The following is a 22,978-nucleotide window of genomic DNA, read 5'->3' on the forward strand; positions in this document are numbered from 1 at the left end:
GGTGAGAATAGAGGGTCAAGAGGGGTTAATGTGCTGCTGTTGCACAGAGGTTTGGGCTATCACCATGGCAGCGAACATGTCGAATACCAAGGTGCATTTCCTTCCTCCTAAAAGAGAGGTTTGTTTGTGACTTGTTTTTTTGGCCTTTGGGTTCAACTTCATTTTCAAATTGTAGGTTGAAAAGGTTTGGCTTTGACACTTCCAAGTAAAGTTGAGGGCGAAGAGACAATGTTTTACTCCTGTTGAGCCAGTGTTAAGGAAACCTTGTACAGCAGAGAGCACTAAATCACCCCAAAGATCCATAAGTTCCTCTTTAAACACCAGCACATCGGTTCCCCCTGCAGTCGTACGAGGCCTGCGGCACATGGACAAAAGGTCAAGGGGTCAAGGGCTGGGGTCACTGGATGGGTTCAGGGAAGATAACAACTGTCGTTCAGCGGTACAGCAGTCATGTACACACACACTGTACATGTGGAAAAAAATACTTTTACCTTGACACGTGTGGCACACTTGGCTTCAATTGTGGGAAGCAGAGAAATTGTTTTGCACGGTGCAGACCTGAGAAAATTAATCACTAAAGCCCTGCAAGGCTCCACGTGCTAATTTAAATTCTACTTCTGCAATAAATTAGCTCGCTCCTTTATTCTTTCCCCCTCAAACTTGAAACAAATGCAGGCAAATCTGAAATAATTAATTTCAAAGGGTGTGAATTAAAGAACATTTCCATCTAACCATTCCGGTGCAATTTGCATTTTGATTTCTGCGATTTCTGCACTTTTTTTTTTTACTATTATTATTTTTCTCCCTTACACTCTGCTCTCTCTAAAGGTTTAATATCAGTGTGGATCAAAAGCCTTTCATTAAGGGTTTCTGCGCTCCTTCCAGCATTGTTTGGCTCCTAGGATAACAACAAAGTGCTTTCCCCTACTCCAGGGCCAGGTTAGCAGAGAAGAAAGGAACGGTTATTCCTGGGCTAAGTTCACATCAAACACAAGGGACTCCAAGTGAGAGAAGATGAAAGCGCCAGGCCTGACCCGGAAGATTAGACCAACACTGCTGCCAGCTCTGTAGCACCCAGGGGCCATTCTCACTCTGGGATCCTATACCCCTCCTCTTCATACAGCACAATGGACTTTAGCACAGAACAAGCCTAGAAGAAGAAGAGAGTAAAATATGAGCAGAGAAGGAGATGAAGAAGCAGACGGAGGAAACAAAGCTACAAAGGAGCAGAGCGAGGCAGACAGAGGGAAATGGATGAGAGGGGAGAAAAAGAAAGAAAGAAAAATGTAATATAATTTCAAGAGTGTGAAACTGCAGACTATCCCAACCTACTTTTCTCGCCTCTGCTGCCGCCTCCTCTGACAGATAGCGGTGAGGCAAGGAATAATGCCGATTATCATAATTGCTTAAAGTGTGTGTGAATATTCATGATTTCTCCAGCCTTATTATAGCAACAAATCCACACCGCAATGAATGTAAATGCATTGTGATTATTTTACATAGCGCAATGCCCTCAATCCTTCTGCCCCTCTATGTGTGTGTGTGTGTGTATGTGTGTGTGTGTGTGTGTGTGTGTGTGTGTGTGTGTGTGTGTGGACAGTGCTGCAGCTGCGGGTGTCAAGGTTGGGTGCTATCTCTAACTGGCCCTCATCAGCTGGCCGAGCTGTTGCCACGCATCACATGCAGAGGAGAGAAAAAGTGGGATGTGGAAGAAAGGGGTAAGATGGAGGGAAGTAAGACGTGGGAAATGAGGAGGGGATGCAGAGGCAACAAGAACACTAACTACGTTTACGTGCATTTTTTTGCCCTTATTCCGAAAAACACAATATTCCTACTAAGCTGTTTACATGGCTAATGAAAATAAATATTCCACTAATATTCCTGCTTATATGCAGCGTGCATACTCTGATTAACGTAACCGGTGGCGGACTTGTTTGACCGTGCGAACACAGCCTCCCTCTTTCATTCCTTCAACCACCTTCTTGAAAAGGTTGGTGTTGCAATATCCTTCTTGAAAAGGTTGGTGTTGCAATATCCTTCTTGAAAAGGTCGGATATTTGCAAAACCTGTTGTTGTCCAAGTCTTTCATAACGTTTAAAAGTAGGTGTGTTTCTCCTTCTGACCAGAAATGTGGGCTTTTCTTTAGGGCATGCATTTCTGCAAACTGTCTGCTAGTTGGTTTGTGTTCAACGCACAGAGCTGGCCGTAAACAGGCAAGAGGCCGTGTGTCGCAAACTGTTGTAAAAAACCCAATTGAGATGCATATTCTGAATGCACTGTAGGCTAAATGTCATATCCCACATCTTAAAGGATAACTTTGTTATTTTTCAACCTGGACCCTATTTTCCCATGTTTTTGTGTCTCAGTGACTAATGGGGACAACAATTTTTGAAATTGGTCCAGTATTGAGGGAGAACGCTGCAGCCACCAGCTGCTAAACGAGCTGTAATGTAATCATTTGGGAACCTGGCACCGTCATTTTACGTCCACTAAAAGTGCTGTTTTTTGCCACTGACAGGCTCAGATTGGTATTATAAGTGTCTGACAAAATTATAGAAAGGACCCTACAGAGAAATATAACCTACCTTTCACTTGATCCGGTCTGTTTGTTGTTGTGTGTCTCACTCGGAGAAGTCTTGTTGTGAAATCTCGCATCGCCTCCACTTTGTTGAAATCAGCTAAATATTCAGCCATGACATTGAAAATCTTTTAAGCTGGGGACACACCAAGCCGACATCAAACAACTAGTGGCGACGAAGGCCACCAGTTGCGTCGCCTCACGTCGCCTGTGTCGCCAAAAAGTTGCAGTTGAACACACCGCAGAGACGACACCCGACGGGCGGTTACCACGTACGTTCTGCACCTGCGTGAGATGGAATAACTCCCCATAGCAGCAGGTCACGGTAGTCTGTGTTCATCATTCAAAAAGGGAAACCGGAAGACCGAGGACTGCGGATATACAAGCCATTGTTATGATACGTACATGAAATAAAGCTGCGTTTGCCGACCATTTTCACACCACTCTCACTCACCACGTAGCTTCATTCCAGATGGCTACTGTATGTCGTTGTGTAAATATCCGTGTTGGAATGATCAGATGAGATGAGGATGAAAAAGAAGAGCCTTCTGTGTTTTTCCTCTTGACTTTACTCGTTGGCTTGCTTTCCTCACGTCCGTTTCTCTTTACTGATTCGTTTAAGATGAACCGCCAGTCAGAGTGATTTCTCTCACTGACTGGCGCCGCCACCGATTCAACATGCTGAATCGGCCGAAAAACCTCCAACGCGGGCAGACTAGAGCCGATGGTGACGGCCGACCGTCAGCTTTGGTGTGTCAGGGCCTGTAGATAACACTAAGCTACTCTTTCTGTACTCCAACACAACAAACTCTGACAACACCGCTGTCCCGTGGCACTCCTCTCTCCACTCTCACTCACGTTTCCATCGCCGCCTTTTCCGGCAACAAGTCACATGACACAATGACAAACAGGAAGCGAAAAGTAAAAAAAAGTTTAATTTCTCTGTAGGCTCATTTCCATAATGTTGTCAGACACTTATAATAACACTCTGAGCCCGTCAGTGGCAAAAACAAAAAAAAACTTTTAGTGGACGTAAAATGACTGTGCTAGGTTGCCCCAAATGATTACATTACAGCGTGTTTAGCGGCTGCAGCGTTCTCCCTCAATACTGGACCAATTTCAAAATTGTCAAAATGTTGTCCCCATTAGTCACTTGGACACAAAAACATGGAAAAATAGGGTCCAGGTTGAAAAATACCCAAGTTATGCTTTATCAGAAAATGCTCCATTCATAATAAGGCCTAATTCAGAATATCCAAACAGAATATGCTGTTATCAAATTCAGAATACTGTCATATTCGTAATAATAGAGGAATATTAGCATGCATGTAAACGTAGTGTGAAAGTAAAGAATGTGGGGGAAAGCGATAGGAGAGAACAAAAAGCAGGAGAGGAAGGAGGGGTCATCCACGAACAAACAAATGCACTTTCCCATCCTGGTTTTTGAATTTGTAGAAAGGGGAGAGAGCTAAAGAAAGAGAGACAAAGAAAAGAAGAACATGGGTGAAAGAAAACATGGGATGTTGAGGTGTTGAAATTTGGGGTACGGAGGAGTGCGGTTGGGGCACATGGGACATACAAGGCACATAGCGTCGTAATATCAACACACACACACACACACGCACGCACACACACACACACACACACAGGCCCCCTCCTGCTCCTGTGCCCATGCTTCTGAGGTGCCAGATGGCACAGGACAAACCCTCCTTAGGGGAAACAGCGTGGTGACCCCTCCCTCTCTCACCCATACTTTCTCACACATTGAAGACACATGGAAACAAAGATGGAGGGGGGTGGGGGTGAGGTTATCAGTGATGCCCATCAAAGCACACACACACACACACACACACACGCACACACACACACACACACACACACACACACACACACAAGCTATGCACGGACTTACTCCCGAGATGCAGCGATATCAAGGCATGCCATGACATATTCTGACGCGGGCGAAGACTTTGAATAGCCCCTCAAATATGTGGCTAGCCTGTGGGCCTGCCTCACGGACAGTGCCCTGCATCAAACAGGAGCTGCCTTCACTTTGTCTGCCATCCATGCCCTGCTACCTGAAGATGCTATCTCACCTCCGCCCGCATGGTTCACAGTGACCCGCCCAACAGACCTCTGCAGCAACAGGACCTGTGAATCCTGTCCAAAAGCTTTCGTAAGGAGTGGTGGTTATGGGTGAACGGTCCAGAGACAGAGAGAGAGAGAGATAGAGGAGATAGGAAGTTCAGGAATGAATGTGGGTGAAATTAGAAGAGCTGAAGCACATTGTTGCTGCTGGTGGTGGTCATATTAATCAAAGTACCCCCTGGCTTATGTCATATACAGTAAGTGGTGGCTGGGAAACAGTTTCAAAATGTTCTATATGTTAAAGGGATAGTTTGGGTGTTTTGAATTGGGGTTGTATGAAGTACTTATCCATAGTAGTACAGTAGCTTATTACCTACAGTAGATGGCGGTCGGCACGCCCAGAAGCAGACAGGAGTTACTGCACAGAAGCAAAGCAATATACTGCTGTGGATGGGTCAAACAAACACAGGACTTTCAACCAGGAGACCACTGTTTGTGACCCGTGTGAAACTAAAAGTAACGTTGACTTATTTTGTCACGTTAGTCACATGACTCGTCGGTATCGTCAGTCCTGTGAGTCACATGAGTCTTTAGTCAGTGAAGTTAACGTCAACTACGACCGTTTCTTAACCCTACCTAAGTGGTTTTGTTGCCTAAACCTAACTTCCTGTGAAAATTGAAGTTTATTTTGAAAGGACACTATGCATGTAACGAGTGTATATTGACACGCCGTCCCTGGTCCGTCCAAAAGTAACGCAAGAGGGGTACCTCGTGCGTCAGTCTCCGATTCCGAGGGGCACTGACCAAGCGGCGGTATTTGACGACTTGGGAGCGAGAATGTTTTGGAAATGTATAGCTCAAATTTAGATCTCCACTGAGCCATTCAATGATATTTGGCCACATCGAAAAATACCTCTGTCTTTCTGCGGCTAAATAGTGACCTATTTGATTTCGTCTCACTCCTCTCTCTGCGCGCCGGCTTGGAAGGAAAGACTGCACTGGGAGGACAGGCCGAGGCGTCCCAACGGGCTCCACCACTTATCACCAGCCTTCTGAGATTCCACCAAGATTCACCCCCTTATGAATAATCTCACCCACGGGCACAATGGTGCATTGGAAGGGAGGGTGGTGGTGGTGGGGAGGAGGGGGGGAGAAAGCGACAGATTATTTAGAAAGACACAGGGAGGGTTAGGGATAGTTTGAGGGGGAGTGAGAAAGGAAAAAGGAGAGAGGAAAAGGGGGAGACGAGAGAGAGAGAGAGAGAGTGAAGCGGGATGGAGAGAATAAAGGGAGAGGGAAGGAGGAGGGTGGGAGGGGATGAAGGGCAGAGAGAGAGCGAGGCGAGAGGAAGTCTTTTGATGTGTTTCCCTCTCCAGAGCGGGCATCAGGGCGGATGGTGGATCCGAAGCTGGCCCCGCTGCTCGAAGGGACTGACTGGTTTATTAAACGCTCCCACCGCCCCCATGCCTCCGAGCATGATGGGATTAATGCTGGCATAACCCTTTACTTAATTCATTACAGGGGGACGCTGGCTAATTTGATTTGATATTATTTTAATAAAGTTCTGTGATGATTTGGAAGATTGTTTCAGGCTATCAGAAATAATTTTCCAGTTATTACCGCCGTTCAGGCAAGTCCTTTGATAGTGGCAGTCAGTCTTGGTGTGCGCAGAATACATTAGCCGTAAGTGCAAGTGCTTTAGCTACAAAGCTACCGAAGAAACACTAATAATGAGACCACTCTGAATTGCTGAGTGTTGTGAAATGGTGTTCAGATGTGCTGTGGGCAGGCGCCATGTAAGGCAAACATGACAGAGGAAGAAGAAGAAAGGGAGGAAGAGACAGAGGAGAGATATTCTGTATGCACTGAGCTTACACATGTCACCATTGTTAAATCTCCTAGGGATACATGGTTGCCTTTCAGAGGAGCACCAGTGCTTTGTGTTATTCATGTGGTTAGTAAAGAGTCTACTGCTAGCGTGGGTGTCTCAGAACAAAAACATGGACCATTTTCTTTTTTCATTGCTGTGGATTTTGTTTGTCAGTGCACAAATGATCAGATGTAGAGCAGGAAAAATGGCATGGTCCAGTGTTATTCTTTATGATTTACTTTTTTAGTAAGGCTGTCAATCAATTTGAATAATTAATCACGATTAATCGCATGATAGTTAATCCCAATTAATCTCGCATTTTTTTATCTGTTCAAAATGTACCTTAAAGGGAGATTTGTCAAGTATTTAATACTCTTATCAACATGGGAGTGGGCAAATATGCTTGATTTATGCAAATGTATGTATATATTTATTATTGGAAATCAATTAACAACACAAAACAATGACAAATATTGTCTAGAAACCCTCACAGGTACTGCATTTAGCATACAAAAATGCTCAAATCATAACATGGCAAACTGCAGCCCAACAGGCAACAACAGCTGTCAGTGTGTCAGTGTGCTGACTTGACTATAACTTCCCCAAACTGCATGTGATTATCATAAAGTGGGCATGTCTGTAAAGGGGAGACTCGTGGGTACCCATAGACCCCATTTTCAATCACATATCTTGAGGTCAGAGGTCAAGGGACCCCTTTGAAAATGGCCATGCCAGTTTTTTCTCGCCAAAATGTAGCGCAAGTTTGGAGCCTCCTTTGAAGCTAGTATGACATGTAATGGTTGGTATCAATGGACTCCTTTGTTTTTTTCTAGTTTCATATGATAGCAGTATCTTCACACCAGCTTTAAAACTACAATCTACAATCTCAGAAAGATCGATTGCATTAATGTGTTAAAGAAATTAGTGCCGTTAAAACAAATTTGTGTTATCGTGTTAACTTTGACAGCCCTACTTTTTAGCAGTACTTGGTACATGTTTCTGACATACTAAGCGTATTTTACTTCTAATGTGTTTTGCTTAGTTTGCACAGTTTTACAGAATAATTAGGTTCAGTGTCCGTCTCAGTGATGTATTGGCCCCTCTGTGTTGGAATAATCCTGTTTTCCACCGAGCCTTTTGTCCACCTCATGTCATGAACCGTTGCCAGTTGCATATAATCCCGCCACTGTCTCTTCACCTATTTACATATTCCTCAAGATAATTGGAGACGTTGTAGATGTCTCACACTATTTCATTAAGCCTGCGTCCAGACCCTGAAAGTTTGTGGAAGAGAAGGGAAAGAAGTGGGGTTTCGGGGAGGAGGGGGGGGGTTGAACTATACGGTAGTGACAATGTTTTTGTTTTTGTTTTTCCTTAAACCCCAAATGACACACATTTCCCTCTGAAAAGATAAGCCCTCAGTCAAAGGCCGCGGGAGATGTCTGGGACCCTGTGAAAGAAGTGGGAGAATTACCTACCAGGGGTCTGGCATGAAGAGAGGAGGGGGGGCTGTGGAGAAAGAGATGGTGGTGGTGGTTGGGGGGGGGGGGGGGGGGGCGGGGTTACCCTTATTCATTAGTCCGTCTGGGGTCCAAGGCGGGGTCACACAATGTGACGGTTGTTCTCCAGACCCCCAGACCCCAGCAGACACGTTTAATGGCCACCGTTTCCTCTCCAGACAGAGAGCGAAAGAGAGGGAGGGGGACGGAGGTTGGAGTGAAGGTGACAGAGAGGGGATGGACTTTAAGAGACTAAAAAGAGAGGAGAGGGATGAATAAAACGTAAAGAGAAAAAGTGAAGAAAGAGAGAAAGGGACAAAACAAGATATAGGAAGGGGAAATGAAGAGGGGGTGGGGGTTTAGGTGGACCAGCAGTCGGAGAGAGGAGACGCATTTTTGGGTCATTGAGGTTCTCACTCGGAGCAAGTTAGTACCTGCCCTGGGAGAAAAACGGCACAGCATTCCACCTCTGGATGCCTCCCTCTCTGTTGTTTCACGAGCTCAAAGGTTCACAGGTCACAATTTAGAACAATTATTGGGGTCAGAGTTCATGGTTATCGTGGGTAAGTGGAATCACACAAATGTAGAATTTCACGGTCCACAACAACAAAAAAAACTCTTGAAAGTGGATGGTTTCCACTTTACATAAATACTTCAACAGCACTTGACTTAGCCGTCTATAAAATCCAATTAAAACGTTTATGTGATCAACACCTGCCAAATCAAACGGGATCACTCGCAACTTCCCATCGCTTATGGAAATGGCATGCAAATCGCATGTATATCACGTTGTGTTTTTGTTCCATTTGTGCGTTTCTTAACCAAGGCATTTGATAATGTCAAAGTGTCAGAGGTTTCTGTAATAGCTAGCTTTCTTTAAGTTCATTATATCCGCGGAGATACGCTGCTCCAGGTTCAGTAGCATGGCCTCGGGCAGAAATCAATGTCCGCAAAAAAGGTTTTCTGATACCACAGCAAGTAATCAAGGTTACGGCAAAGGGCACGCATTAACACAATCTCACTGAAATATGCAGAGTTCATGTGCATATGTTGCTAGATTAAATCTAAAACTCAAATGTCAAGTGTAAATGCATGCAGATCCAAGCAAATAGGGCAGAGATGCCGCTATTGATACTATGGCTGCAAGGCTCAGCGAGGAATATGCATTCGGTTAGTGATGCTTATTCATATTTAGCCTCTACCAAGAATCAATTATTGTTTTAATCATCTGTTATGAAGACATGAATGTAATATAAATCAATGTCGATGTTAGAAAGATCATTTGCTTGTATTTGTAACCCAAAACCATAGACACAACTAAACTCTAATCTATAGAAATATGTATATGTATATGTATATACTAGGGCTGTCAATCGATTAAAATATTTAACCACGATTAATCATGGACAATCACAAGTTATCGCACATTTTTTATCTGTTCAAAATGTACCTTAAAGGGAGATTTGTCAAGTATTCAATACTCTTATCAACATGGGAGTGGACAAATATACTGCTTTTTGCAAATGTATGTATATATTTATTATTGGAAATCAATTAACAAAACAAAACAATGACAAATATGAACTGCAGCCCAACAGGCAACAACAGCTGTCAGTGTGTCAGTGTGCTGACTTGACTATGACTTGCCCCAAACTGCATGTGATTATCATAAAGTGGGCATGTCTGTAAAGGGGACACTCGTGGGTACCCATAGAACCCATTTTCATTCACATATCTTGAGGTCAGAGGTCAAGGGACCCCTTTGAAAAATGGCCATGACAGTTTTTCCTCGCCAAAATTTTGCATAAGTTTGGAGTGTGATTTAACCTCCTCCTTCCCTAGTATGACATGGCTGGTACCAATTGTTTCCTTAGGTTTTTTTTGTTTCATATGATATCAGTATCTTCACTCTAGCTTTAAAACTGAGCCCAATACAACCTCCGAAAGATAGACTGCGTTAATGTATTAGATATTAGTGGCGAATTGCGTAAACGCGTTATTAATGCGTTAACTTTGAAAGTCCTAGTATATACTGTACATGTACAGTATATCATATGTCATCAAAGTTAACTTATGCTCTGAACAAAGCGTAATGGCAAATGATTTTTATCTAATGGACTAATTTTTCTGCCATTTACAAAAGGGTTTAAGATGGAATTAAAAGATTTAACATTAACTACCTAGGTATCCGTTCCTACATCCATCTCCAGAGGTTCCCTCTTAGTCCCCAGTGTGAAAGGTAGTAATTTGTCACTTTACGCCGGCTCCAATTAGATTAATTGCATTAGACAGGCTAGTTTAGTGAAACCCCCTCCTCTGGAGCTGAGAGACGTGGGTTTTCTGTCTTCTTTTCTTCTCCCCGTCCTTTATACGCTGTTTCTATCCCCAAAGGTTTTAGTCATGATCTTGAAAGATTTTGTGATCCGCTGTTGAATCATGTAGAGCGAGCGAGTTGGATTATTTTAAGAAATCACCTTTATTTCTGCATAAAATATAGTTTTTCCAAGTGTAGTTAAACATCCAGGACACTAATTATTTCCTCTGAGTAAATACAATATTATTATTTATCCAAACAGCAGTAAAACATCACCAACAGAAACCCACCTACATGTCTAAACCATAAATTCCTCCGTGCCTGCACCTTCCTCTTAAAAAGTCTGGTGGCCAAAACACGTGTTGATGCTGCCAAAGCCTTAGTTAGCACCGGTCGCCCCCGCTGACTAGAGCAAGAAGATTAGGGGTCATGTCAGCTCCAGATTATTGGAGGATTTTACATTTATAAACCTGTGCTGGCTCTAATTTAACTGCACCTTCAGGGACCTTAAAGCGCGGCTGGAATGAGAGAAACAGATGTGGGGCCCTGTTAATGGGGGAATAGCAGCGCTGGGATGGCCCCGCAGTCACTTGAAAGCAGCCAAAAGAAAAGCTGCGGACACAAAGACAAGGCCAGACACGCTCGCTCATGCCCTCGTATTCTTTCTCTTTCGGATTTTCCCCCTTTTCCTCTCCATCACTTCCACACGGTTTCTCCTCGTTCCTCTCTTGCCACTTCCTCTCCCCTTTCCCTCTCTCTTCTCCCCCGTCTCCTCTTCTCAGGTGGAGCTTTGCTAAACCCGGCTGGGTTTCATGCCATGTACTGTTGGGTGGGTTTCCCTGCCAAGCGTTCGGCGTCCAGGGATACTCGCCTGGCGCTGGCACACTGGCCGCGGCCCAGGCCTCTGTAGCTTGTGCTCTGGTCAGCTGGCAGAGCAGTTGAAAGTTAAACACCTTGGACTGTGAAATCAAAAGGCACTGCAGTGATTTGTCTTGTACGATCTTTGCAGTATATTATGTCACCGAGTCCTGAGGGGGAAGAAGGATGAAGAGATTGTGGGATGTGAGATATTGTGTCATGCTTGCTGATGTATGTTTCTGACGGTTTTAGGGTTGTTGGGCAAATAATGCTGACCGGATAGAAAGCGAGGGCTGAGATAAGGCAGAATATTCGAGCTAACATGCTGGTTAATATTTCTGTGAATACTGATCTCTTGTTTTCTCGTCCTCTCAACCTTTGTCCATCTGTATCCGTCTCCCTCCTTAGGGTTTTCAGCCTGAAGTGGGTCAGCGTTTAAATGGATCTGCTTCCCATTTGAGGGCCCTCAGCCGTCGCCATGCCTAATGACAGAGGGCACGGGATTCCTCTCCCTTTCTAAGTCTGAGAAATCTCACCATGGAAGGACCAGCTACCACAGACAGGGCTGTGCAACTGCAGATTGCGGGGTTACAGGGCTTGCCTTTACATCCATGCAAACTAATGAGCAGTATGTCTTGATATGCTGGAAGAGATACCCCGTGGAGTTTTTCTTGTAAACAAGGACAGTTATGTTTAGTCGGTGTTTCTCACCAAAGCGTATAGTGTTGTATCATGAGGCCCTAACGAACCTGTTCAATGCATTTCTTTCCACATTTAACATTTGAAAAGCCAATAACCTTGAATATTAAAATGTACATTGCCAAGTGAGTCATTGAAGTATGTGTTGAATAACTAAGAAAACCAGTTCAAGGCAGAGTCAGAGATCTCTGTTCAGTGCTTCAAACTATCAATGAGAATGGAACAGTCAACTAACTAAAGCTGTGGGGCAATTGTTTGTTCACCTTTTTGTCACTCTAATCTAACTAATGCAGAATAAACTCCAAAGTGTACTTTTAACCCTCTGACACCCACAATAGACCTGTTTTTGTCTTTTTTAGGGGGGTGCAGGGGGTCTTTAGGGGGAGATAGCAGGTGAACAGTAGATGTCACATAGAAGTGGTGTACATCATCTGAAAGCTGGGAACCTGAAGATTAATTTGAGATGCAGCTCACACTATGTGTGTCAAGTTGTTCTAGTCATAAATCAGAAATAAACGTGAATTAATTAATTAGTTTAAATAAATTGTAAAAGTGTATAATGTTTACAACATTATGATAGAAGTGTATGGTGGTCATTCATGCTCTGTTATGTCTCATAAGTTGTTGCAGCAATTTTTGGGTTGATACCATTTTTTACTATTACTATAATTGATCAAAATGACCAATAATCCTCTGAATGCTCTAGGTCTCTAGTTTGTGGTTGTAAAGTTTCATGAGGCTGTGATTATCCTAGAGGTCACCACAGGTCACTTTATAAAGAGAGGTCAAATTTAAAAAAAAGCAGAAATATTCAAACACATCATTTTAGAATAGGCGAAAATAACACATTTATACTGCATGAAAACAACTGCATTGTTTTTGCCCCAAACTGCATGTGATTATCATAAAGTGGGCATGTCTGTAAAGGGGAGACTGGTGGGTACCCATACAACCCATTTTTATTCACATATCTTGAGGTCAGAGGTCAAGGAGACCTCTTTGAAAATGGCCAAAATTTAGCCAAAATTTGGAGCGTTATTTAGTGTTCTTCCTGACATGGTAGGTACCAATGGATTCCTTAAGTTTTCTAGTTTCATATGATATCTGTGTCTTCACTCTAGCACTAAAACTAAACCTACTAGAGCCTCTGAAAGACAGTAAAGTCAGGGTCTCAGAGGGTTAACCATGTTATTGTCAAGCTCAGAATGGAATTCATACCATATAAATAATTAAAAAAGGGGCTGTCGATAATAACGCAAAATTGTTTTAACGCCACTAAGTTGTTTAACGCATTAATGAAATTTTGCTAAAATGCAGTACCTGTGAGGGTTTCTGGACAATATCTGTCATTTTTTTTTTTTTTTTTATTGATTTCCAGTAATATATAATATAAACACTTGCATAAAACAGCATATTTGCCCACTCCCATGTTGATAAGAGTATTAAATATTGACAAATTTCCCTTTTAAGGTTCATTTTGAACAGATAAAAAATGTGTGATTAATAAGCAATTAATCAATATTAAATATTTGTATCGATTGACAGCCCTATTTTAGTTATAGTGCACAACCTCAAGAAATTATATTGTGTAAATTTAGTTTTTTTTGCTTCTATATTATTGTGTGTCAGTGAGACCATCAGCCTGAGCGAGTGTCATACCGTGTGTGACTGACTGCAGAAAGTTGATAATCATAAACTGTCCCTTTAGATCACCTTACTCATAATGCTTCTGGCAAGTTCTCTCGTCCCAAAACTGCAAAACTGAATCAGCCTCATGCACATAAAATTACTGCCATCAGACACACATACACACAGGGACACACACTCACCCTTGTTATACAGTGGCTTGGTGTGAGAGGGGCAAAGCGGTGCCTCATCAGTGGCCAATCAGTGGTTCTGTTCCATATGGCACAGATCGGGAGGCATCACATGCTCGCCGGCTTCCCAGTCCTACTGCCAGACAGGCCTGTTAATTGGGCGACAAGATCAGAGGCAATATTACAAGCCAATTAAAGCGATCGGGACAGATTGCCAAGTGATGAGCTCCACTGCGTAATTGAGAGTGTGAAGTGCTTGTCGCCTCTCTCTCCCTCGCCCTCTCTCTCTCTATATCTGTCTCTTTCTCTCTCTGGGTTCATCTGAATAAGTGATGAGACTGCGGAGGACTGAAACTAGTTAGCGCATTAGAGATGTCACTCGAGACCCCTTCATCATTACTCTTAGAGCAGGACGCAGTGGATTTGGGTTAGAGGATTTGCTGCGCCGCCTCACTTTAGCCGTTGTACTGTATAGTGAGTGGGCCCGTGGTGCTGATGTACCGACATCAGAGCAGACAGCAAACATTTCACAATACAGGGAAACTAAAGCTCTCTCTAGACCCATCCATTCAAGTTTGAGAGATTTGTTGTTTCATGAATCTCTGTTTGTTTGATTTATGCCGTTCTCCTGTGATTTGAGATCGGCTGTGTCATTAGTTTGTTTTTGGGTTGGTTTTGTGTGTGTGTGAGAGAGAAAGAGAGAGGGAGAAACAGAGAGAGAGAGAGAAAGAGAGGGGGAGAGAGAGAGAGAGTGATCCATACGACAGCTACTTTAATTTGTTCTGGGAATATTGTTGTACTGGTGCAGTCCACTGGGTAGCACCTGCATGTCAAGTTTGCTTAATCATGCAAAAAGAACAGAAAAATGCATTACAGATGTCAGACCGCGTCCCGATAGAGACAGAGATTTGACAAACACCTTGAACCCTGAGAGGAAAGTGGTGCAAAATTCATTTTTGTAGCGTTCAGGTAGATCTGCTTGTCACCAGAATATGAGTTCTGCACCTGATGTTTAGTACATTAGCCGAGCGTATAGCAATTCATCATTATCTCTGTCTTCCCTTTTTGTATGCATGAGCAGAAAAAAATGTATTAATAAATATAATATAAAAAAACATTTGAAACATCAACTATGTAAACTATTAAGGTGTTTGAAATGTATCACATCATGACTATACAATATATTCCATTTAATAAAGTTTTTTTTTGTTTTTCGCTTACAAGAATCAATAAAAATAATAATGGGAATAATGTAAATATTGTAAATTAGGGCTGTCAAAGTTAACAACGCGTTAACGCAAATTCGTTTCATCATCATGTTATGATTTGAGCATATTTTTATGGTAAATGCAGTACCTGTGAGGGTTTCAGGATAATATATTTGTCATTGTTTTGTGTTGTTAATTGATTTCAAATAATAAATATATACATACATTTGCATAAAGCAGCATATTTGTCCACTCCCATATTGATAAGAGTATTTAAATACTTGACAAATCTCCCTTTAAGGTACATTTTAGATCACATTAGATATATTAAGTGATTGACAGCCCTATTGTCAAGAGTTACATTTCATTTCATATATTTCAGGGAGGAATTGAAGAAATTAGTTAAATTTTGTGAGAAGCTGTTGAATTATGATCCTTATGCAAGATTCACAGTATTTTTTTTGATGCAGTCTGATTTTCATAACTTACAATAGACAATGCATGTAATACATTTGTAATTTGGCCAATAAAACCACAGCATTAGTTAGACTTCATTACACTCAATTACGCAAAGGTCTTTCCTAACGCCCTTACAATGCTGTCAATCCCATCTTGACAGCACCTATGAGGTTTTGTCAGCGAAACAATATAACCATAAGAAAACAAATAGTTAAGAAATGTAGGTTACTTTCATCAGTATATCTACAGACAGCACAGAGTCGTCACTCATGACAAAACCACATTTCTGTGTGCTGCCGTTAGTTGAACAGTTCTACAGAGGCTGTCTGGATCCAGTCCAAACCTTCCTGCCACAACAGATCAATAGGCCTACAGACAAATAACGACAGGACACTGCACAAAATATGACAGGAAACAATCTGGAAAGCTGGAACCGGAAGAGGGGGGGTGTAACGTGACAAAAATAAAACAGTACACATGTACCTCAACACATAGGTGCCGCAATAGGGGGAACAATGAGACTTTTTGTCCCCCACTTTTAGGTGTTATGATGATAAAGTTGTAACGTCTAAGCCAGGTATTAAGGTCATAGGACGTTGGCGATAATGTCTATATGGCGTAACATGCTGGACCTTTATCGAATCATGAGCAACTATTTTGTAGCCTAATTCAAATGAAATCAAAATGATCTGACATCCAGCCCACCCGCCACAGTTTCATAATGAGCCAAAACTATTTTTACACTTCTCAACGGGTGGGGTCTGTGCAGTCTGCCGCGGGGATTCAACTCGGCGGGTCGTCCCCGGCGCTGGCTGGCAATCGCATTGCACTTCCTCTGCTGCACCAGCTTGGAAAGACCCAGAGTGAAGGCAGCTCCAGCTCCAACCGTGAGTTCCCTCGCCCAGACCTCGACGCTTCCCGGGGCTGTGGAGTGCTCGTTGCACAGTGCGTCCTCTCTGGATGGGGCTCCCGGTTCGACTGTCATCCGGGGAGAACTGTCCTTAGTGCTGTCCTCAGGGATGTCGGCAACCCACCCGTCTTGAAACACGGACCCGTCTCGTTTACCATGCTTTGTGGGTGGGACTTTTTGCCATGTCATCACTATACATATCCAACTAATGTGTTCATGATAAAATTGTTTACTAGAGCACGAAGTTCTTCATAGATCTAGCCTCTTAACTTTGCTCTCAAAGTGCACCAGATTGATGCATTTAACCTTAAAATGTGCAAAGTCTTCTCCCAGAGCCCCCTAGAGGGTCCGAATTGCTGCATCATCCTCAGCATACATTTTGCTACGGTTTCTGAGTTGAATGACATGTTTCCACAAAACGGTGTGCAACATGCTTTTAAGTACATTTTCTCTCGTTTGGTGGGTGTGTCAGAGGTGTTGCCGAATCAGCAGCGATGTGTATGTAAACCTGCCGTATTAAAAAGGCAATGAGCTTGCGTAACACAATGCGGTGATACCCCTCTTGCGTTATTATACAGTTGTTACATGCATACATGCATACTGTCCTTTCAAAATAAACTTCCGTTTTCACAGGAAGTTTGATTCAGGCAACACAACCACAGTTGGAAACGGTCGTGGTTGACATTATATTCACTGACTAACGACTCATGTGACTAACGACTCACGCAACTCACGGGACTGACGATACAAAAGAGTCACGTGACTAAAGACTGACGTGACAAAATAAATCAACGTTACTTGTAGTTTCACACGGGACACAAACAGCGTTGCTCCTGGTTAGAAGTTTTGCTTGTTTGACCCATCCACCACCGTTCCCGCCCGCCCTTAGCAGACTCTCGCGCTATTAATACTACGTCACTTGCTCCGACCGTCGAATAACGCCGGGGGTGGGTTTACATTGGAGTTAGTTGAAAGCACAGTTCGTCACATACTGTTGCTAAAGGGTGTCTTCATGCGTCAGTTTCCAATGCTGAGGGGCGCTGCCCAATCGGTGGTTTTTGACTAGTTGGGAGTGAGACCGGGTTGTGTAAATAAATACAAAATCAGCCCCTGCATGAACTAAATTGCCTTCCAGGTTGCTGTTTTCCTCAGCTGGTTATTTATTTATTTGTTACTAATGTCCAATTCGCCAGGACAGTTTTGTCAGCTTTTATTGTGCCAATATTCTGAAAGAATCTGCAGGACAGAAGCAGGAAAGATCACGATAACAACCTCTCGTGGAACAAGAAGAGATTCCATCGAAACCAAGTCGAGTTATAAACCTCAGCTTGGATGGGAAAATCTCACAAACCTCAGAAAAAATCACAGCTTTTTAATGTCAATGTCGGGAGACCTCCCGAATACAGCTGATGAAACACAGTAGCTACTGGGATATGTTTTCATAAACCGATGGCAACGGAGCTCATTTACTGTAAGCTCCTTGTGATTATGTTATGACAGTTATGACACTGAAGACTTATCTTTGGCGATAGCTCCATGTCACGTGTGGTTTGGAGGTAGCTGCTATTTAGCGTAGCTCAAAACCAAAGTCTGTGCCCTTTGCTATCTGTCTCTCTCTCCCTCTGCCTCTCTATCTCTCTCCACCACTATCTGCGTCTCCCATAGCCTCTCCCACATCCCTCCACAATACCACGGTAGCCCTTTAATAACCAACGGCTGTGATTATCCAGTCAAGTCAGAGATTTTCTCTGATATTTTCCATCTGATTTTTTTTAAAACTAATGGAGTGTTGCTGCGTGTTCTGTGTATGATACACTTTTTAAAGGATTGCAGGGGCTCCCTTTGAGGGCTCGGAGCCATTTCAAATAGCAGCTAATGCTAGACTCAACTGGCTTTGTTTGTTTTAAAGAGGGGAGCGTGACATTTAGTGGCTAACCGAGGGGCGAGGGAGGGAACATGAAAGTGAAAGTTTCGTTTTCAAAAAGAAAATGCCAGCCTATAAGGTTTCTGTTACAGGCAGGTTGTCGTACCACACACACCCTCCTAAACCGCACACACACACACACACACGACTGGAGCTCCAAACGTAACGACCATTTTCAGTCCTCGCCATCAATCTTAAATGTCCTGCAAGGTGCATCCTCGTCGCGTTTAAGCACACTTCTCTTTAAATGGGCCATAACTTTAAAGGGAGTTGACACCAACTTCCCATTACAAAACAGTAACAACTTTCACAACCTTTTTTATGAGCTTTATTGACAACCCTCCCTGCAACGCGGAGCAGCAGCAGTTCAATAGTTGAATTGTCCCTCTTTTCCTCTTTTCCCCCCGCTTGTCCTGCTGATGTTGTTCTACTGCTACTCTGGGAATAAGAGACCTCACACTATGGGGACTTGTAAAACCACTGTCATGTTGATGGGGAGACTCAGCAGTGTGTATGTTTGCGTGCACGCGTGTGTGTGTGTGTGTGTGTGTGTGTGTGTGTGTGTGTGTGTGTGTGTGTGTGTGTGTTCAGACTGTGTGTGCGTCTTTGGATGCGGTGTATGAGCACACTGCAGAGACCAGTAAAATGCTGTCTGAATGAAGTCCCAGTGCAGCAGTGGTGAGTAGTGTTTGATGGCCATGTGATTTGTTTGTTCAGCCCCAATGGCCTTTTCTCCTGGCTGAGGGAGGGAGAGAGAGAGAAACCAGGAGAGAGGGAGGGCTGATCGCTTCACACCTTCTCCCCTCCTAGCCCCGCCAATGAGCCATTTAATCCTCCTTCCTACAGCTAAATCAACACCTCTCACACACTCCGAGCTGGTTCGGACCACCGCTGCCGCTCTATCTGACTGTCAGTCTTGGTGGGATTTCAGTTCTCGACAGTATTCAGTATAGGGAGGCAGTAATGCCTTATACATAAAATCACTTCGAGGTACAATATGCAGCGAGTTCTCATCTCACCTCAAGCATTGTGATGGAGAAAAAGAGCGAGACAGAGAGCGACGTTAAGCCCCGGACACACCAACCCGACATCAAAGAAGTAGAGGTGATGAAGGCCGACTGTTGCGTCGCCTCACGTCGCCTTTTTCTCGGCTGACAAGTTGCACTTGAACAAAGACTGCAGCCGACGGCCGGTTAGCACCATGGATGTATAAAGAGAACTGGATACAGCATTGTAGGCGGGCTCCTGTTCATTCCTATGAGAGTTCCTCAGTGGCGCATGAAGCCAAAATGACTCGGCTGCAGAGTGATAAAGTACCCGGATCATCCGGTGAACTTCCGCATCCATTAGGCCCACAGAGCTGGCGCAGTAGCGTTTCCTTTAACTCCGCCTCCCAGCCCGCAATCCAGCCTCGGTCTGGGTCTCATTCACATGAACAGAGGAAGGGAAATAACTCTGGATTCGGCTATTAGTGCATTATACAACTTTTAAACCTAATGATTTAAATAAGGGCTATTCAAGTGTTCATATTGGGAAGTTGATTTACCTAAAAAAAAATGATCCCCTGATTTATGGACGTCTTTCTCCCAATGTAAGTCTATGGGAAAAAGTCTTTTTGGGCCCGATGGCATCATGTGACGGACACAGAAGTTGTAGTACCGCTGTTTTGCCACTACGAAAATTTGCTTCAAAGCTCGGAGCACTTCCTGGGGTCTTGGTTAGCACGTACGTTCTGCGCCTGCATGAGAGGAAATAACTCTCCACACCAGCATGCGGCGGTAGTTTGTATTCATCATTCAAAAAGGGAAACCGGAAGACCGAGGACTGCGATACACAAGCCGTTGTTATGATACGTGCATAAAACAAAGCAGCGTTTACCAACCATTTTCACACCACTCTCACTCCCCACTTAGCTTCATTCCAGATGGCCATGTCGTTGTGAAAATATCCGTGTATTGGAATGATCAGATGAGATGAAGATGAAAAATGAGAAGAGCCTTCTGTGTGTGCCCTCTTGACTTTACTCATTTGCTTGCTTCAATCAAACTACAATTTCTCTTCCTGTGCACTGATTCGTTTAAGCTGAACAGCCAATCAGAGTGATTTCTCTCACCGACAAGCTCCACCGCCGAAAAACCTCTGACACGGGTAGACTAGAACCGACACACCACAAAAACTAGGCCGACAGATGCCTGACCGTCGGCTTGGTGTGTCAGGGCCTTCAGGAATTGAAGAAGAGCAAGCAGGCAGAGTGTGAGAGTGAGATATACAGTACTAATAATGCAGAGAGAACGGACCGAAAGCATCAGAGGAAACGAGGGTTGGAGAGAGTAAGAACGGCCTTTGATGGCTACGGTAGCTGGTGGGCGGCACATTTAGCCCGGTGTGGTAATTGTGTCTCTGGGGTGAGATCCTTGGACCTGATCCCGGCTGAGATCAGAGAGGTAAGCAGATCACTGCAAAGCAGAAGAAGAACGAGAAAGAATTAGACACAGAGAGAGCAAGGGAATGCTGTATGTGCTTGCACTCATATGTCGGTTGATGTGATTGTTAAAGTGACTCAATGCATGCACACCTTAATTACCATTATTCCATGTTTTACAGTAGGTGTTAACGGTAACAGTGAGTCAGTTTAGTTAAATAAGCTAAGTGGATAGATCAGATTAGATAGCATCCCACACATTAAACATACAGTGTGAGCCACAGAAGCAACAGGCCTTTTTCTCTGAAGACATTTGATCATATCTCTGCAGGCAAAATGCAAGTGCACGTAAGAAAAACTAATAATGGCTTATTACTGGTTTATTACAGCTTGGGTCTTATTTTCGCAGGTGTTGGCCGTCATTCCTCTCAGTCATGGTAGTGTAAAATGCGATAATTAAAATAAATGCGAAATATTTATTTTGCAGATTACCGTCTCAGGTATATTGAAATAATTTGCACTATTTAATCAATGGTAATTACATACATTTATATTTTGTATTCTGTTCCTTAAATTAGATTGCAAACTACATAACTTGGTGCTATATGTGAATGAAAATGGGTTCCCACGAGTCTCCCCTTTACAGACATGCCCATTTTATGATAATCACATGCAGTTTGGGGCAAGTCATAGTCAAGTCAGCACACTGACACACGGACAGCTGTTGTTGTCTGTTGGGCTGCAGTTTGCCTGTTATGATTTGAGCATATTTGTTATGCTAAATGCAGTACCTGTGAGGGTTTCTGGACAATATCTGTCATTGTTTTGTGTTGCAAATTGATTTCCAATAATATATTTATATATGTACATTTGCATAAAGCAAGCATTTGTCCACTCCCATGTTGATAAGAGTGTAACACTTGATAAATTTCCCTTCAAGGTACATTTTGAACGGATTAAAAATGTGTGATTCATTTGCGATAACTATGGACAAGCATGCGATTAATCGCGATTACATGTTTTAATCGATTGACAGCCCTAATGTGTTTCTCAGACCCTCTGGGAAGGCTTAACCTAATATGATGCTCAAAATAGCCTTATCTTGCTGAAAGGACTCCAAAGGTTACAAACGCTTTTTTTTTCTGGTCATCAGGCTATGTTTCTTTCCCAGTCAAACTTTGTTGTTGATGTGACCCTGTTTTCAGATTTCAACAGTTACTTTGATGAGCAGAAATGATGCCCAACACTGCAAAAAGGAAGACGTAAGAAATGATCCTCTAACAGTAACAAAGAGTACACAGATAAACATGAGCTAGATCAGATTAGACACCACACACCGAGGATGCAGAGTGTTATACGCCACAATATCAACAGATTAATTACCTGTGAATGTAACATGTAAAATAAACAATAGTCCATTTTAGTGCACTTCCACACACTTTGTGCACAGCTAATGTGTGAAAAGCTGTTCTGGGCTATTTTGTTGCGAGCCAGTGTACAGAGGGGCCACTACTTTGCTCCCTGCTGAAAGACCAACATACTCTCGTGTGAAACACCTCCTTATCTCCCTCTCCCAGAATGACCAGGTTTGTTTCCCTGCAGGCCCACCGACACACACACACTCACACACTCACACACACACGCACACACACACACTCACACACACCACCCAGGAAGGTAGCAAGACTGTTCACAGACACATGCTGATGCACACATAAAAATGTAGTCAGACAAATTCAGACGCACAAACGTATATGCTCTCCTCTCCCCCCCCTCCTCTCTCTATCTCTATCTGGTGACAGCAAGAGAGCGAGGGGGAAACGTGAGCGTTGGCGGTCCAAGTGCCTTGGTGTCGACTGACAGATATAATTACAGGAGCGGTCTCTATAACCCCCCCCTCCCTCACCTCTCCCTCCTCCTCCCCCTCCCCTCCTTTTTCCTCTTGCTACCCCTCTACCCCCCACTCTCCAACGCCACTCTTACCCCCTCGGCCCTAACCATTATTTATTTTAGCAGCTCCAGCCCGCTTCAGAGGGCTCAGCAGCACTCACAGGGCCCCTGCCAAAAAGTGGCTTTCTGACTGAAAGCTTTCCAAACAAGCTCCGCTGGTCCATTTGGCCGAGATCCAATGCTGTGCGGTCTCCCTACTACCGCTCCCTCTCCCTCTCTCTCTCTAAGAAAAGAGGGAGAGAGGGAGTCTGGTTTGCATTAGGATGAATATGTGTGTGTAGCCACATGTGCGCCCATACTTCTACAAGTCTGTGTGTGTGTGTGTCTCTGGCGATCTGACCCAGACCCAGAGTGATGGTCCCTGGAACCTGAAGCCACACCG

The 22,978-nt window shown here is 43.6% G+C and overlaps 1 long non-coding RNA gene across 2 annotated transcripts in view; it reads left to right on the forward strand.

Annotated features, from left to right (window-relative positions):
• Window positions 1–12,035, forward strand: part of LOC119483558 — a 90,437-nt gene extending 78,402 nt beyond the window's left edge. For both annotated transcript variants that reach the window (XR_005205725.1, XR_005205722.1), the window contains one exon: window positions 11,616–12,035. This is a non-coding gene — a long non-coding RNA (uncharacterized LOC119483558). The remainder of the gene's footprint in view (window positions 1–11,615) is intronic.
• The last annotated feature ends 10,943 nt before the right edge of the window (window positions 12,036–22,978 follow it).

The sequence above is a fragment of the Sebastes umbrosus genome, chromosome 3, assembly GCF_015220745.1.
Source record: "Sebastes umbrosus isolate fSebUmb1 chromosome 3, fSebUmb1.pri, whole genome shotgun sequence".
NCBI lineage: Eukaryota > Metazoa > Chordata > Actinopteri > Perciformes > Sebastidae > Sebastes > Sebastes umbrosus.